This window comes from Apis dorsata, unplaced genomic scaffold, assembly GCF_000469605.1.
Source record: "Apis dorsata unplaced genomic scaffold, Apis dorsata 1.3 scaffold_163, whole genome shotgun sequence".
NCBI lineage: Eukaryota > Metazoa > Arthropoda > Insecta > Hymenoptera > Apidae > Apis > Apis dorsata.
Window position 1 is genome coordinate 131,008 of NW_006263452.1, and position 4,555 is coordinate 135,562.

The following is a 4,555-nucleotide window of genomic DNA, read 5'->3' on the forward strand; positions in this document are numbered from 1 at the left end:
TAGTTATAGATTCGACTCAAGAGAATGCAATTATATCTTATCCCCTCCCCCCATGCTCATCTTGATTTCCATTTCACCGCCGCGGGTCGAAAGAAGGTTTCGTTAAGTTTTAACGATCGCCAAGTGTAACATAGCATTCTCCATTCGTCCGGTTGACGATCGTTAAAACGAATCGGGGGTGATTTGCGCCTTCCCGTTCGCATTGTAGGTCTTCGTAATGAAACGTTGCCCTCTCTCTCTCTCTCACCCCCTTCTCGCTCCTCTTTTCATCTCGTTTCTTTTCCGCTCGCGTTTCATCGCGATTTTATTTCCACCTCGTGAGATTATTATCGAAGAGGAAAGAGAGAGAGAGAGAATCGAGACACGCGAAAGAATGCGAGGAATCGTTGATCATTTTCGATGGTCTTTTTATCGAGGAATTTGAAAACTGGCAAAACTTGCAACTTCCGTTTGGAATCGAGATTTAAGTTGAACTGGGGGTAATCTCGTTACAGGGGCTAGTGGAACGTGGTTGATCTCACAAACTGTTCCTGGCCCTTCGTCCTTTTAGTTTGACGTAGGAGAGGGGGATCTGGTTCATGCGGGAAGATAAAAATTTTTCCTCGTTTTATTAACAATCTGTTTCGATTATAATTTCTTTCTTCTTCTTTGTTATAATTTTTCCACGAAAATATCATGCATATCCTTCTCTGATCGTGTATAGGCAACTATCGTTTCTTACCACGATTATATCGTATTGTACATTTACAGATTGGATTAAATCAAAATTAATAAAACAGAAAACGTTATTTTTTATTGCGTCACCTTTTTCCATAATTCTTCTGTATTATAATTTTTCGACGAAAAATTCATGCATATTGTTTTCTCCAATCATGTCCAGGCAATTTCTTAATAAGATTATTTACCGCGATTATTATATGGTCTACCAGATTGGACTAAATCCAAAACAGAATGAAACAGAAAACTTCAAGAGTTCTTCTACCTTCCATCCAATATCCAATTATTTCCCATTATTGTATCGCGCGCGAAATTACATCACCTTCGATTTTCCATAATTAATAAACCGGGAGGAAAAGTCGGGAGTGGGGGGTATCGAGCATATCTCCGCCACAGTGAACTCCTGTACCATAATTTCACTTCCACGTATAGAGGAAGCCTCGATCCTCGTTCCATCTATCGATGCTCTCGCATACGTATTTCTCGGTAATCACCTTGACGCGGCCATGTTCCCGCGGAACGGTCTACTAATTAGCCGGTTTCGATCGTGTCTTGATGATATGTGCGCAATTATTTATGCAAATCAATCCTGTTCAGCCGATCCGTTTTATATCGTGGCAGGGTACGAGGGGCGGGGGACATAGTTAGCGCGAAATCCGCGGAGGGGAGGGGGGGAATTTGTAGGATCGATCGGGCGGATCGACGAGGGGGAGTAAGGGTGGAAAATAGGATTGGATCAAAGCGGTGCAAATGAGGAGGTTAACGGCCTTCAGGCTAGTTACGTTTCCCTGTATACCTCGTGTACACGTAGGTGTGTTGTGCTCGGCCGGCTGACCGCGTCGCCTCGTTAATATTAAGCATAAGGTCAATAAGGCGAGGGTTAAATGGGGCGGATGTCGCTTTGACCGGCGCTTCGCCTTCCACGTTGGCGACTGTATCCTCGTTTCGTTTCGTTTCGTGGAAAAATTCTGATTCGCTTTGTAGGATTAAGTGTTTTCCGCGTTTTTCATAGTAGTGGATGGAAGAACAATGGTTGTTATCGCGTAATCTATGTATATCGTGTTCCGTTTGATTTTTAAACGGGAATGAATGAAAATTTTCAGCTTTGCGTCAGAGAAGAAATATTCTTTCTTATAACGACGTAAGCGTGAAACGTTTTCAAGTTTGCTTGTTATCGACGAATCACGAGTCAATTAATTATTTGATGAAACAATAAAAGGGGTAAAAAAAAAATTGGACTTTTCTTATTTCCGGAACTTTTCGAAGGTTATTCGATGAAAAAGAGGATTTTGATACCGTTTATAACAATTTCTTAGGCTATAGAAATTAATTTCCCAGACAGAGCAAATTTTACAACGCGTCTTTCATTACCTTTATAATAAAATTAAAAAAGTGGTCGGAGTACGAAAGAGGAACGAGATGGAAGAAACAGTTGAAGAAGAGTAAGAAGAGGGAAACGAAAGTAACGAAAAAAAGAAAGTAGAAAGAAATATAGAGGAGGAGAAAATTCTAAAAAAAGACACCGATACTCTTAAAACCTTTGGAATGGCCGGGGGTCACGCGAGTTCACCAAGCAATCTGAATGCGTGCTTCTCCTAATGAAGCTTCTGAATAGCGACTTGCGACTCTAACAGGAAGACTGATGCACGGCCCTCGGTATTAAGAAAATAAACTTCCTTAAGCCAAGTCCTGGAATGCCCTCTCGTTAGTTTTCTCGATGCCAAAGAGCCGAGGATATATATCCCTTGGTTTGAATGCAGCTTCCTGGACCCGCTCCCGACCACCCCCTCTCAACTGCTTCTTCTTCTTCTTCTTCTTCCTCTTTTAGACCGGGATAAAAAGAGTCGAAAGTAGTTTACCGTCTGCGGATATAGAGGATTCTATGGAATATTCGGATCGATCTTTCCCGCAGGGAAAGGGAAAGGGTGGTTTACTTACGTTACGAGAAAGGCGATGAACAGGGAGGCGAAGAAAGTCGAAAAATGATCCGAAAAATATTGTTGTATCGATATTGTGCATCCTCTCTTTACTATTTTTCATTTTGAACAGAGATTAATCACGTCAATGGTCGAGATGTATAATCTTATGATTTTCAGTTTTCTTGAGCTTATCCAAATTTTGAACCTGGGGGAAATCGAGAGATATTAGATTTGGAATTAATTATTCGAGAATCTTTAATAAAAGTTTCGACGGTTATTCTAACCGGGAAAAGTTTAACTACATTGAAGAACTTTATGTATTTTTCTCGATTCGTTTTAAAAATATTAAATACGTGCGCGAAAGAGAATGATGAAATGGATTGTTATTTGAATTATATTGAACTGACTTAATGGGATGAAATGAAAGAGGGTGGAGTGGAAAGACTGGTTTGTTTGTCGAAAACGAAAGATGAAACGTTTAAAAGAGGAAAATTAATAGTTCGGGTGATTGCTTGGATATAAAGACGTCTACCTACTAATTAAAATTTCTGTTCCCGGAAAAACCGACGGTAGAAGCCTCTAGATAATTGGTAAAGCTTCGCGTACCTTTTCAAAGTGATTATCTCACAAAGAAGAAAGCCTTTAATCTGGCCTGTAGACGGCTATTTAATTATAAAAAATAATATTCACTTGAAAAATGATTTTTCAGCTTAAAGGGAAACTTCGTGAAAATTCGTAAGATTTCCATATTAACGTTTCCTTCTTCCTTGATGAGAAAAAGCTCTTTCATAATCAACCGTTGTTAACCGTTGAATTATCGGCGGATGGCACGTTCTCGTCACGAAAATCTGAAACATTTTGCGCAATCCAATTAGTTCTCTCGGGATTAAAGTAAGATGAAACAATGCAAGCAATTTCATCTATCCTTTTTTTCACGTAATACCATAAATGTTAATTCTTCCTTGAAAATTATGCAAAATTATAAATCGATCATAAAACGATATTTTATATTATCTTCAGATAAAAAAAATTAATTGTCTATAAAACTTGATTAGATACACAACGAATTGAACCATCATATTCTCTGTTTTAGCGATTAATTTCACATATACATATTCTCTCCTGTTTTAAAAATACGATTCTAAACATCGAACACCAAGTTTTCTTCTTTCTTCGCAACGACGAGTCGATCGAAATCAACGAAAAACGAGATTCAACGTAAAACATTCCAAGTTGAATAGAGAAAGATTAGGTAGGTCGATATATTCACTGACCCACCCCTGCCCATTTGAATTTTATTCGACGTCCCATGGAACCGTTGACAAATTCCATTCCGTTAAGTGAAGGCGCGGCTGACGTGTCGAGTCTCGTACTCGTTCCAAGCCTCCATTCACCCGAAGAGTAGCTCGACGACGTGGCGAGATACACCGCCGAAACTTTCCCTGCTTTCCTTCCTCCACCCTGTTACGTCCCATCGTCTTTTCCCTTTGCGAGCATCCACCTTCTTCTTCTTCTTCTTCTTCCTCCAGTTTCCAGCCCTCGGTCTTTGGGGGAAGGGAGCATGGTGAGAGGAGCATCATCCCTTTTCTGGCCCCCATACCCAACCACCACCACCACCCTATCCCTCCCTCTCCGCCCGTTTCTGCCGCGTAGCTCCGCTCTCGTTACACTTCAACCCTCGTGCAACCCCAAAACGTTACGCTTAGTTTGATTCAGCACGTGGTACCAGCCACTTGGCCTCTCCCCTTCTCTCTTTCTCCTGCCATTTCTTCGGCCCCCTCGTTTCACCCCTGCGTATTTCATCCCTCGATCCCTGCCCCGTTCTCGACACCTCTCGTGATGTTATAAGCCTTTCACGTTTAGTAGAATTCGCGCGCTAATTGCGCGACCATGCGGAACGTGATCGATGGGATCGATCG

At 41.1% G+C, this 4,555-nt stretch overlaps 2 long non-coding RNA genes across 4 annotated transcripts in view; one reads left to right on the forward strand and one right to left on the reverse strand.

Annotated features, from left to right (window-relative positions):
* The first annotated feature begins 1,290 nt into the window (after positions 1-1,290).
* Positions 1,291-4,555, forward strand: part of LOC102676224 — a 17,051-nt gene continuing 13,786 nt past the window's right edge. The window contains exon 1 of the long non-coding RNA XR_421474.2: positions 1,291-1,651. This is a non-coding gene — a long non-coding RNA (uncharacterized LOC102676224). The remainder of the gene's footprint in view (positions 1,652-4,555) is intronic.
* On the reverse strand, positions 1,969-4,051 carry LOC102676042. 3 transcript variants are annotated; one of them, XR_421472.2, is made up of 4 exons: positions 3,915-4,051; positions 3,173-3,484; positions 2,656-2,841; positions 1,969-2,579 (listed from the first exon to the last, which is right to left on the reverse strand). It is a non-coding gene; the product is annotated as an uncharacterized LOC102676042 (long non-coding RNA). The 3 variants fall into 3 exon arrangements; XR_421473.2 differs by having other exon boundaries at positions 3,911-4,020; XR_421471.2 differs by having other exon boundaries at positions 3,793-3,915.